The 13637-nt window shown below is 41.1% G+C and overlaps 1 protein-coding gene across 2 annotated transcripts in view; it reads left to right on the forward strand.

Moving 5' to 3' along the window:
- Nucleotides 1-13637, forward strand: part of MICU1 (mitochondrial calcium uptake 1) — a 207493-nt gene that overhangs the window by 186451 nt on the left and 7405 nt on the right. The gene's annotated exons all lie outside the window — the stretch shown is intronic.

Genomic DNA, 13637 nt, shown 5'->3' on the forward strand with positions numbered 1-13637 from the left:
TTTCTTCAATAAATCCGTGTCCCTGCTTCCAAAACATCCTGAATCTGACTCTGTTTCTCCACCTAGCCTACTCTAGTCCTGATCTCTTTACGTAGGCTTACAGGGCTCCATATGGCATGGCTCTGGTATACCCTTTGAGTACATCAAATATCACTTTCTTACCAGTTCACTCCATTCCACATGTTCTTTTATATTCTAGATATATCAAGTTCATTCCCACCCAGAAGCCTTTGTTCGGGCCGTTCCTTCACCTCAAGTGCTCTTTCCCAGGATCTCTGTGTATTTGGCTCCTTGTAACTCAGGTCTCATATAAATCACTTTCCTGGTAACTCCATCAGCCTGTATCATAGCCTTTATCACTACCTGATATTTTCTTGTGTATTTATGTGTGCATTTATTATCTGTCTCTGTTTACTAGAATGCTTATCTGTCTTGTTCCTGGATATATTCCCTGTGCCTAGGACAATATCTGGGATATAGTAGACACCCTATAAATATTTGCTCAATAAATGAATGAGTGAATGAACATCTTGATAGATGTGAAAAAGACATAGGATCTCAAGCCAATAACCCCTCACCTTTGACAGTAGACCCAGAGAACAAATTCATGTCATGAATTCATTGTGTACTATAACCCCTATCTTTTAGACTTAACATACATTTCACCTTCATCTGAACTTAAGGGGGTCATGATAACAGCAATGTTAAGTGATGTACTGCAGTGTGCATAGAAAGACTAGCCTGTGCTTGGCTACCGTTCCAAGTTCCTTCCCTCTGCCAGATGTGCCTGTCTTCACTTCCTTTGCTCTGCCAGATGTGCCTGTCTTTTGCAGGCTCTCCTTGCACTCTCCTCTTTGCTTTTAAACATTCCTGATCCTAATAGTCATACTAGTGATTTTTCCATTCGTTTGAGTTCTATACCAATTCTCCTTCCACTGAATCATGGAATTTCACTGCTGAGATGAATCTTAGAAGAGAGGAAGAAAAGTGTAAGAGTTAAGAATACAAGTCTGGGGCTTCCCTGGTGGTGCAGTGGTTGAGAGTCCGCCTGCCGATGCAGGGGACACGGGTTCGTGCCCCGGTCCGGGAAGATCCCACATACCGCGGAGCGGCTGGGCCTGTGAGCCGTGGCCGCTGAGCCTGCGCATCCTGAGCCTGTGCTCTGCAGTGGGAGAGGCCACAACAGTGAGAGGCCCGCGTACCACAACAAAAAAAAAAAAAAAAAAAAAAAAAAAAGAATACAAGTCTGGATTTGAATCTTGTCTCCATCATTGACTAGCTGAGTAGCTCTGGGCAATTTCTGAATTTAGTTTCTATGTTTTTAGAATCAGGATAATAATATCCACCTCATAGGATTGTTCTGAGGATAAATCTACACAAAGCACTTAACCTTGTGCCTATCATGCAGTGAATGTTTTTTTTTTTTTTTTTTTTTTTTTTTTTTTTTTTTTTTTAAAAATTTATTTATTTTTATTTTTGGCTGTGTTGGGTCTTCGTTTCTGTGCAAGGACTTTCTCTAGTTGTGGCAAGTGGGGGCCACTCTTCATCATGGTGCGCGGGCCTCTCACTGTCGTGGCCTCTCTTGTTGCGGAGCACAGGCTCCAGACGCGCAGGCTCAGCAGTTGTGGCTCACGGGCCCAGCTGCTCCGCGGCATGTGGGATCCTCCCAGACCAGGGCTCGAACCCGTGCCCCCTGCACTGGCAGGCAGATTCTCAACCACTGCGCCACCAGGGAAGCCCGCAGTGAATGTTTAAAAAATGCCTGCTGCTTCCATTATGAGGTTGATGATGTAACCAGATTTAGTGTGGTTCATCCATTCATTCAGCTAGCAGCATAGGCACTGTGCTGGGCACAGGGTTCTACTCTCAAGAAGCTCACAGTCTATTAGGGGAGAAAGAAAAGGATACAAGCTGTTCAAGTTGTTGTGATAGGTGCTAATGAGGGCCTCTGACCCCTATGAGGGGTGGGGAAAGAGTGAGGCAGGGGTGGGCACAGGAGTACTTTTGTCTGCCTGCTGCTCTGGCTCAGCTGTCTTCATTTTTTTCCCAAAAGGTTAGGACCTTCAGAAATTGGCACCTTTTAGTGGCCCTGGCACTCTCTCTTCCTTGGCTATTTTAGAGCTTACAAACCTGTCTTTAGACATAATTTAGTACAGAATTTCCAAAACAGCATCGTGAAGAACATTATATACTGCAATATGTTAATGGTTTTGTGGATTTAAAACAAAACCCCAAAAAAGTGTTCCATGGTTCAAATAAGTTTGGAAAATGCCAGGTTATACAGAATTTCTTCCTGCAGCACTACTCCTGCCAACTTTTTAATATGCTAATGTGCATTATTAATCTCCAAGAGAGTGATGTAGTTCCCAAACTTGACTTGCCTCAGAATGTCTTTAACAACTTATAGAGCTAATGTTCCTCAGAACAGTTGGAGAACCCAGGCAGGTGGCAACTGCACATTTACATTCCAGCGTGATGTAATCCCTCAGAGTGAAAATGCCAAATTTAATTGTGGCTATTTCTTTAGTTCTACATGGTTCATGTGAGAATGACAACTCTCAGGCAAGAATGACATGTCTTTGTTGAATTTTGACCATTTGGAGAAAGAACCTTTCTGCATGAACTATAGTACCTTTCTACTATAGGTCATCTCTTTTGTTTAGCACTTAAGAGGAATTGGTTCTATTGCTTATTCATGTACATACTGGGCATAAAATTAGATATATAACCTGGCTGTCTGAATGATTTACCTAGTCTGCTGAAGAAGGTAATGGAAAATTGAACATGACTCCTTCCCCATGGCATCCTATGATGGAAAAGTTAGAAATTATTTGAGTTGGAGCTCTAGAATGAGCTATGGCCTGTATGACTTAGAGTATTCTTATTTCTGCCAAGAGAATAAAAGGTTTCTAGGTATGGTAAAGCCCCATTATAAGAACCTTAGGATATTAGAGATTTGGGAAACTTGTAGGTCCAGTTGTGTCCCCCGTGTACTTTGAACTATAATACAGGAAATAATCACACAAATATAGGCCATGGCCTTTAGTACTCATGCCCCAGCACAAGCCCACTTAAACTGAAAATCATAATTTATGACATGGTTGTCCTTAATTCTTTATAGTCGTCCTATACATACAGTTTACCTTATTACCTGACAAGCCAAGAAAATAAATAGTAAAACCTGTGGCATATCCCCTACAGGATACTCTCTGCAATCCCAAGTATTTTTACTGAAAGTTAGGTAGTATTATCCCCTATTTTATGAATAAGGAAATATAAAATGAAGCAGCTTACTCTTGGTTACCCTGCTAAGTAGAGCTAGAATTCAAGCTCAGGTCTCTCTGATCCCAGTCTGTGTTCTTTCCACACCATCATGTTGTCTCTCAGTATATCCCAAATTGCTGCTGGAATTTGAAAATCTTTGCTGAAACGCAATCCAGGAGGAGACAATGCAGGTTCACCATTTTGAACTGTGGTTCTCAATAGCTTAGGGAAGACAGGCTCTAGGCTATTTCCTCCCAGTTCCCTTTGGCTAAGAGTTGACCATTCTTGGGTGAGAATAAAGTCCTTTTGGTAAACTATGATGTTTTGGAGTTAGTATCCTTCTCTTGAAGATGAAATATGACATTTTCCCCTACAATTGTTTCTTCTGTTCAGGATCAGGTTCTCCCACTCAGACACGCTCTGACATCTGTAATGCATACCCTACAGTGACACAGACTCTTGGAGTTGTCTAATCTAGCTTCTTATCCCACACAGGAACATCTTAGTAGACACATCTGTGTTCTTCACTTTTCTGACCATATTACTTTATGGTGAAGAAAACAATACACAAAAGCCTAAAGTTACTTAAATAAGGTCATTTAGCAAGGAAAGTTAGTATCCCTTTAAAGGATACCACAGAACAGAAAAGATATATGTATATACTAAGCTGTCAGTTTCTGAACATCAAATTATAGGATATACAGATGTGGATGGACTGCTCAGCTTTTAACGATCCAGCTGTTCCTCATCACCTCTACTCGTTGGTGTAGCAATACTTTCTTATACTTCTAGAGACAGTTCCAATATCTAGCATTTATTGAGAGCTAAATATATGCAAGACATTTGTAAGCATAAATTTTGGGTTTAAACTCCAACCTGATTTTGAGTCGCTATTAATCACTAGCTTTGTGACTTTAAACAAATCACTGAAACTCTCAAAACCTCAGTTTCCTGATCTGTAGAACGGTGATAAAGGCTACTTGCCTCAGGGCTATTGTGAAAATTAAATGAGATAACCCTAAATTACTATACTAGATTAAAATTATGACTATACACAGCTGCCTGCTCTGTCTTCAACCCCAAGGTACTAACTTTCCTCTGCCTGTTTATCTTATTTTTTTAGTTAATTAATTAATTAATTAATTAATATTATTATTATTATTATTTTTGGCTGCTTTGGGTCTTCATTGCTGCACGCGGGCTTTAGTTGCGGCAAGCAGGGGCTACTCTTCTTTGCGGTGCACGGGCTTCTCATTGCAGTGGCTTCTCTTGTTGCAGAGCACGGGCTCTAGGCACACGGGCTTCAGTAGTTGTGCCACACAGGCTCAGTAGTTGTGGCTTGCAGGCTCTAGTGTGCAGGCTTAGTAGTTGTGGCGCACAGGCTTAGTTGCTCCATGGCATGTGGGATCCTCCCAGACCAGGGATCGAACCCATGTCCCCTGCATTGGCAGGCAGAGTCTTAACTACTGTGCCACCAGAGGAGTCCCAAAAAATTATTATTAAAAAAAAAAATCCTAGAACCTGATGAGGCTTAATTTTGTTCTCTTAGAAAGTAGTATCTACTGCTTTTTTCAGTAGATACTTTTTGAGATTCATATTAGTTTAGAAGTTATAAGTTGGGTTTTTTTTTTTTTTTAAATAGGAAGATTGGAGCTTTTAGTTTCTCCTAAGTTTCATCATTCATCCAAAAATTCTTGAGATCATTGCTTTCAGAAGGCATTATCATTATTTAACTTCTCTGTTCCTAGGAATATCTAAGCAGTATTAATATCTCTAGTATCCACAGCATTCAAGGGGGAATTTTCTACTGGACTGTAAACTCTTGAGGACGAGAACCATGTTTTCCACATCTTTGTGTCCTACTCTGAGCCTAGAAGAATTATGTATGTTTATACAGTAGATATTTAATTAATGTTGAATAAATGAGTGAATTAATTCTAAACATGGTCAGATCCTGAAAAGGATGCTAAAGCTCTAATAAGAACCTAGGGTGAGGGGGAGAATGATAGGAGTATGACACCTTCCCATGTCATTAATTTCCTTGACACATGGGCAAGTCACAATTTCTCTGACCTCAAGTTAGAGTTATACTAATTATCTCCAAGCGTTCTTCCAGATTTGAAATTCTATAAATAATCAGCTTTTTACTGAATGTTGTAATGTTTTAAGGGACATGTTATAGCCTAAATATCCAAATCTGTATGAAAATGAACTAACTTATAATTATCAGATACATTTGAAATCAGAGCAAGGCTGTTGAATTCCCAAAAGAAGCATGGCAGTTTTAATTTATTTTCTTGTTAAGAAATTTAAAACTTAATTAGATCTTGGCTAGTGCCTCTATAAGAGCTAGTTTATGGAGCTTGGTATAGTAGTTGCAGAAAAGTGACAGTTCCATAAAATGTACCTAGAATGAGTGTAGCTGTATATAAAATATGATTTGAGGAACCTCAAAAGGACACTCCCAACCATAAATACCTTCCCTACTTAACTTTCTTGCTTATAACAAATTACTACAAATTTGCAGCTTAAAATACCACCTATTTATCCCCTAGTTTCTATAAGTCAGGGTCTGAGCATAGCATAACTGGGTTCTCTGCTCAGAGTCTTAACAAGGCTGAAATCAAGACATCAGTAGGACTGCTTTCTCATCTGGAGTTCATAGTCCTCTTCCAAGCTCACCTGGGTTCTTGGCAGAATTCATTTCCTTTTGGTTGTAGGACTGATGTCCCTTTTTCTTGCTGGCTGTCACTCGCAGCAGGCTGCTGCAGTTCCTTGCTATACAGCCCTCTCACAGGCCCTCTTACAATATGGCAGCTCACTTCTTCAAAGCCAGCAGGAGAATCTGTTTCCCCAGTGTGCTGAGATGGGTTCTTATATAACTGTAATCATGGGAGTGACTATCCCATTACCTTTTCCATATAAAGTAACCTAATTACAAGAGTGGTATCACATCCTATTCACAGGTCCTGCCCACATTCAAAGAGAGGAGATTTTACAGGGTGTGGGGATGTTGAGAACCATCTCAGAATTCTACCCACCATACCAGAAATTACCACCATTCTATTCTTTGAGGACTTCTGAAGATATGGACATTTTAACTGATCTAAGCCATATTATCTAAAAAAACGTTAAGAATGGCAGTCATAAAATTTTAGGTCTAGAAAAGAGCTTAGAAATCATTTTACTTAAACCCTTGCTTTATTGTTTTAACCTCTTTGTTTACACTTGAAGGAAAATGACTTGCTCAAATCACAGCTAGTGCGATGCAAAACTGAGACCAGAGATTCAGGTTCACTCACTTCCATACCACTGTTCTCTTTAGTACGCGGCATCCACTGCCACGAGAAGGACCTAGAGAATTCTACTGGGGACTTAGTGCTTTTATGGGAGAAATAGGGAAAAGTTCACAGCAAAAATGTATGGGAGAGCATCCCCAGACAGCCATAGAACGAAGGCAGGAAATGGGAATGTCATAAAGACGTGTGGGGAAGAGGTTATGGGAAAAAAGCTCCTATTTTATAAATTCTTTTAAAGTTTGTGGAGGCAAGCCCCTATGCTTCAGTTCGTTATTGCATTTTGTAAAAACATTTATGTGTGAAGAGGAGTGTTGGCCAGGATTTCGTTCATTTAAGACAAAGTCATCAATTTTTTAAACACAATTATTCATGATGTAGGCAGGGAAGCTCAAATTCTGAAAGAAACGTTTGCTTCATGAGGCACTTTCTCTGCAGAGACCTGATTTTTTTCCCCTAATTTAGTTACTTAGCAATTCTAAAGATTGATTCTGGCTTAACTATGTTGCTTTGAATATGTTGTGATTTAGTAAAATTATATATAAGTGCCCCAAGGAGGAAGGGAGCTGCTTTAGGGATTCATGATTACCACTGGGGGAGAGAGGAGAGTGAGGGTAGGATAAACTGCCAAAACATCCACTTAAATAGATAAGTGAGAACAACATCAGCCAACATTACATCCTGCTATGAAAAGGATCAGAAAGGAATTATACCAACTGGGGAATATAGAGATTACTATTTAACACATATGCTGCTTTTGGGGGGCTTAAGGGGTTACTACCCTTAGAAGCCTCTGAAGTTTTTATAAGCCACTTGTTAAGGTGAAGAGTATTTAGCCTTTTGGCATAATTTCAGCAAACTGAACTTAAATATCTCAGTTGCTTTCAACTTTAGCCGTCAGAGATTCAGACTCTGTTGAAGCTGACAACCATAGCCCACCAAAGAAGTAATTTTGTAAAGGGGAGATAAAAGGCACTTCCTCCTCAAGATTGTGGTTAGAATAATATGAGGAAGTGGTTATCTAAATAATGATACATCCTCTTGGTGGAATACTATGCAGCTATTAAAAAAGAACTGTTTATGTATTGGAATGGAATTATTTCTTAGATATATTGTTAAATGAGTCAAGCAGAACCATTCAGTGTACCACCATTTTGTGGGAAGAAGTGAAGAATAAATATTTGATTTTATATCTATAAAATATTTCTGGGCAAACTGGAGATATTGGTTGCCTCTGGACAACTAGGGGGCGGGGGTATAAGTTTGAGAGGGAGATTTCAGCCCTTTTGTACCATTTGAATTTGAAACAGCTGAATGTATTATCTAATGAAAAATAACTTTTTAATATAAAAAATAATGAAAATTTAAAGAGTCAAAGAGGGAAAAGCAAGTTAATATGGTAAATTGGTCTCCAAATAAGACCTGGCTGTGTTATAAAGGTTTCCCTGCAAGGAGACTTGACTGGCCTCCTGCAAAATCTCGTCCCCACCTGTACCTCTGTTCTAGCTCTCTAGTCAGGCATTAGCATCCTTTCCTGTTTTCAGTACTTTACTCAAACCCCCACCCCCCATCACCTACTATTGTACCTGCCAAATCTGGAGCAGTATGTCTCTTTAATCCTTTAGAATTAGGATCCAAAATGTACCTCCGACGAAGTACAGACTATTCCACTGTGACCCATATGTGTCTGTTAATGTCTGATAGTTCTCCTATGTATTTCTCCATCTTAATGGTTTGTATGGTTTCCCCCACTGAACTGTGATTGCCCTCTGAGCATGGCACCTGAAATCACTGCCTAATGGTGCTGATACAAATGCTTGCCCTTTGTGGACAAAATGTGTTGAGCGTTTTTAATGACGCCAGATACAATACTGGACAATGGCAAAACCTTACTGTAAATCAGTTTTACTAGATTAATCATGTAAGCCCATTGAAGCAGTCATCTGGGATGATGCTCTGAGATTCAGAAAACCTGACCACAGGTTTTCTCTGTGGCATATACCAGTATTTAAGAGCCAGGATCACCAGCATCTCCTCTGACGGTGGACTGCCTGAGCACACAGAGGGGGTCAACCTGCCTGCAGCTCAGAAGCACCGTGCGGAACACAGAATTGTTATATTTTTCATTATTAGTATACTGCATTGCTCTTGGCTTCTTAAATTGCTTGTCATCCTAAATATTGTCCTCTCCTCCCTGCCCACACCCCCTCAGTCAGGCTGAAATTGTGTATGTTGTATTAGCCAAAGTATCTTGGAAGAAGATGCAAAAGAAAGGACAGGTGCTTTTTAAAGGAAAAACCTTCCCCTGTCCCTTCCCCAAAGCCATCTAGGTATGGATTTAAGAAACTAGGACCTCTGCATCATAAGCCCTTCCAAAGCTGAAGCAGAAATGTCTTCCCTCACTTAACCTTGGCAGTCACCAGCCAGCTTTTGATTTTCTCCACTGCAGTCCAGGAAGACAGGAATAATCACATGGCCGCACAGCTAGAGACTGTCAACCCAACGTGGCATATCACCTTTCCAAACATCTTTGCATTAGGAAGAGACAGGCAGTTCCTAACTGGGTCACACTGTCCGTAGGTCTGTCTATGCATCAGAAGTATAGAAGCTCCCAGGGCCACCTTTGTTTCATATGCTTTTCATTGGGTTGCATCTTAATAAACTTCTTTAAGTTCTTAAAATTGTCAGTATGCGTTCCAAGGGAATGCTAACGTATAGGGCAATCAGATCTGTGGTCAAACTATAATGCTGGCTCTTCACAACCCCTAGTTGTTACTCAGTTATTCGTCCCTGCCCACTAGCAAGGAGTAATCCCCAACTTGGCTTTTCTTTCATGTGACCTCTTTCTCTTGTTTAGCGTGACAGATTCATGGGAATTCCCTGGCGGTCCAGTGATTAAGACTCCGCGCTTTCACTGCCGAGGGTGTCAGGGAACTAAGATCATGCAAGCCATGAGGTTCAGCCAAAAAAAAAAACAGAGTGACAGATTCATGGGGGGATCAGTTGTCCATATAAGGGATGGAGTGGATCCAGTGTGTATAGGGAAAAGAGCATTGGCTGGAAGTCAGAAGACCCAGATTCTAGACCCAGCTGTGCTACTAGCTAGCTTTGTGACCCTGGGCAAGTTATTCAAATTCTCTGCATTTACCTCTGAGGTCTTTTCCAGTTCTAAGATTCTGATTCCAAGTGGTTGTTTGGGCTCTTATCCTTCCAGAACTCTCCTTTCCTCTGTTCAACTACTGTTGTGAATAGTTTTATGTAATATAGCTTCTGACATTATAATCACACAAACTCAGTATGTGTTTCTGTCTGATGCTGAATTGTCCAGTCATGGACTGTGCCAGAGAGTAAATTGGGGGTCCTGGCACAATTCAGATTCTGCCTGGACTTTTCAAAAAGCCAGATGGTTATCATGTTTTTGAGTGCCAATTCAGCACGCTTCTGCAAATTCCTCCCCACCCCAATCTAGTAGAAATCACACAATCTCATGTCCATCTATTGTTCAGGCAGCTGGACCAGATTTGTACCAAAGGAATAGATAGGCCTTGGAAACATAGGCCTTCTCCAGGGTGACTTCATGCTCCATAGAGACATCTTTCATATTAGAATCCCAACCATCAATCAATTAGCATCATCAAATAAGGGAGGCCCAAATTCCAGTACCAACAACTGGTCTGCATGGGGAAGTTGAGATCTGGGGCGGAGGGGGTGAGGGATTGTTATCCTTGCTGTGATGTAATTATTGCTTTGTGGTTCAGAGATGTGGAAGCAAACTGAATGAGCCAACTCTCAGGACCAGCTGTCAAGCACTTGGCTTGTAATCTGCTGTCATCCTACTTGTCCCAAGTGCTCTTGGCTGTACAGCTCACCAGCTAGTTTCATGTTTGTTTCCTCCACTGCTCTGATTCACACACTGGGGGCTTATCTGAGGATCTTGGACTGTGAAAGGGCACCCCAGCCAGGCTCTTTGCTGGCTGGTAACATCCCAGTGGTTTGAATAACTTAGGTCCTGTAGTACAGATGGCATCAGAGCCCTCTCCATGTGAGATGGAACATATTCTGTAACTGTTCTGTCAAGAGATGGTATTTGTAATGAGGGATTCCTGACAGTGGCTTCCAGAAGTCCCTATTCTACAACCACTTAATACCACTTTAATGAGCTTTCCACTAAAAAAAAAAAAGAAAAAAAAAATGCTGAGAGCTCTCACGGACATTCTTGGATATTATTTAGTTAATGGTTTATTTAGAGGAAAGAGTCTATCTTCATGGAGAAAAGGATAGGCACTTGGAGCATCAAGAAGAATTAGCACTACTATATAGCACAGGGAACTCTACTCAGTGCTCTGTGGTGACCTAAATGGGAAGGAAATCCAAAAAATAGGGGATACAGGTATATGTGTAGCTGATTCACTTTGCTGTACAGTAGAAACTAACACAACACTGTAAAGCAACTATACTCCAATTTTAAAAAAAGAATTGGCGGGCTTCCCTGGTGGCACAGTGGTTGAGAGTCTGCCTGCCTATGCAGGGGACACGGGTTCGTGCCCCAGTCCGGGAGGATCCCACATGCCACGGAGGGGCTGGGCCCATGATCCATGGCCGCTGAGCCTGCACGTCCAGAGCCTGTGCTCCGCAACGGGAGAGGCCACAACAGTGAGAGGCCTACATACCGCAAAAAAAAAAAAAAAAAGAAGAATTGGCAATAGGCACTCTGCCCTGAGAAAATGGAACTGGGAAAGAGAAAAAGAGGGTAGTTATCAGTTATAACAGGTGTGGTATTGGTGTGAAAAAGGCATGGTTAACAAACATTGATAGAGAAAGAAATGGTTGACATAAAGCATTCATGTTTATCTACATAGAACAGGTTTTGAGCCACTTCTTAGGACACATTTCTGTGGCCGCAAAGGGTAATTCAGTAAATGATCACAGTTTGAGAGCATCCAGTGTCTTCTGATCTGATTCTCTTTTCACTGAGCAATCTTCTGAGGTGAACTGAGTTTCCTTAGTAGATTTTCCTACTGAGAAGTGTAATGACCAGCTGTCATCCGTTTAGTTCTCTTAACAGTTACTATTTTCATTGTAAATTGGCCTTCTGGTTTCTCTTCCTTCCCCGGGCCATTTAGTTAGCAGGAATCAGTTCTTCCTGAGCCGACTGAGAGAATCAAGTGTCTAGACCTACGAGGCTGTTTCTAAACCCTAGAACTTCTACAGTCTTGTAGAGGCTCCATCTCCCCCATCAGCACTTAACCACATCTCGTGAACATCCACACAATAATATATTCTGCTTAAGTCTTTTAGTTCCAAGGGAGTTGATTCCTCTTTCACTCTAACTCACATCTCGGGAAGAGGGGCAGTATGAGCAGTAACCTAAAGCTGCAGGAGGAGGAATCTGACCCTTCCCACCCTCGTGAGCAGCCTAGTCCCCCTCCAGCCAGAGGCTGTGGACACTAAGGTACAGCCCAGCTTGTGGCCTTCATACCTTTTTTCTACCCTTCGCCACACAAGATCTTCAGCTGTTTCTGTGTACCTCCACCCCTAGCCCTCACCCTCAGATTCTAGAAGATGCCAATAAACCATTCTTTGCACTACTAAGCCACCTCAGCAGCTATCCTGTGGCATCCCCTCATTTGAATATGAGACTGTTATACCTAAAGAGATCAGGTGACTCCACCACAGCAAGTTGATGGAGCCAGGACTAGAGCTCAGGTCCTGTGACTTGCAAGCACAGTTTTTCTACGGTGTCGCCTTTGCTCCTCTGCGTTGTTCTGGCATTTGTATCAGCCGACCTCGGGGGCCCTGTGGTGAATATAATGGAGGCTATAGAGGTGAAGTGAAAGAGCAAATGCAGAAAAAAAAGAACAAGAAGGAACTGAAATTATAGGAATGAAATAAGCAGAGAAGGCACACTGCCTTTAGTTTAAGTTCACATTGCTTCTAGAAGAATCTAATCTGAGGTTTATAGATATGAACACTTCGTTGCTAGTTGGTTCATAAATAGAAATTCATCGTTTTCTTTCCTCTGAGTTTTACCTCACTTAAGAGTGTGTCTATAAGCAATAACATAATTTATAGATGTAGCTGGATCAGGCTTGAGGATAAATGGCAGAGAAGGCAGGGGAAATTGCCTAGTCCTTCCTGGCTTGTTTTTTGTGAGAACCCAGTTCTCACGTGATTGCTAGTGTTTAACAGTAAATGTCAGAGAAAGAAAAAATGGCAAGAGAGAAGAGATTTTCTGATGAGATCTGGGAAAAAAAAAAAAGAGACTGTATTGATCTAGTGACATGGGGCCACTGCTTCTCCCAAGGGGCACGGTTGGAAAAGACAAAGTGGCTGATGGAAAACCTGTTGGGAGGAAGGGCAGGAGCTCAGCCATGCAGATTCTCCTCTGTCAGTCAGTAACCGGTGGGTGAAGCCTCAGTGCACTCAGACAAGTCTCCTTGTTCCCCACTTCCCCATCCTTTCTCTGCCTCATTATTTCCTTGACTTTTTGTTATTGTGTTCTTTCCAGTGGGAGGGAAATGCCAAGATGGAGACTATCAGGCATTCTTTATTATTTTTCAAGGCACTCTTCTGGTCATAATTTATTAGAAAAGCCACCACTGCATGCTGAAGACTTAGAATTCCATCCTTAAATATTATGTGGATTTTCACTTTTTAAATTTTTATTGTGGTAAAATATATATAACAAAAGTTGCCATTTAAACCATTTTTAAGTATGTAAGTCAGTGGCATTAATTACATTCACAGTGTTGTACAACCATCACCACTATTTCCAAAACGTTTCCATCACCCCAAACAAAAAATCTGTACCGATTAACCACTAACTCCCCAGCCCCTGGTAACCTCCAATCTACTTTCTCTATAAATTTAGTATCAGGCATCCTTACTTAATTATATATACCTCCTAAACTGGCAGCAGTAGAAAGAAAATGGAATCTGAAGTGAAAAGGAGAGGGGGTTATGGATTAAAAGCTGAATTATCATTTTCTTAAATGTGACGTAAATACACTTGAAAATTTTTTATTGTGACTGAACAGTTTTATCCTTCCAGTCAGAGAAAGCAAAACGAAAGTCCCT

The sequence above is a fragment of the Mesoplodon bidens genome (assembly GCF_964165515.1).
Source record: "Mesoplodon bidens genome assembly, chromosome: 1".
Classification (NCBI taxonomy): Eukaryota; Metazoa; Chordata; class Mammalia; order Artiodactyla; family Ziphiidae; genus Mesoplodon; species Mesoplodon bidens.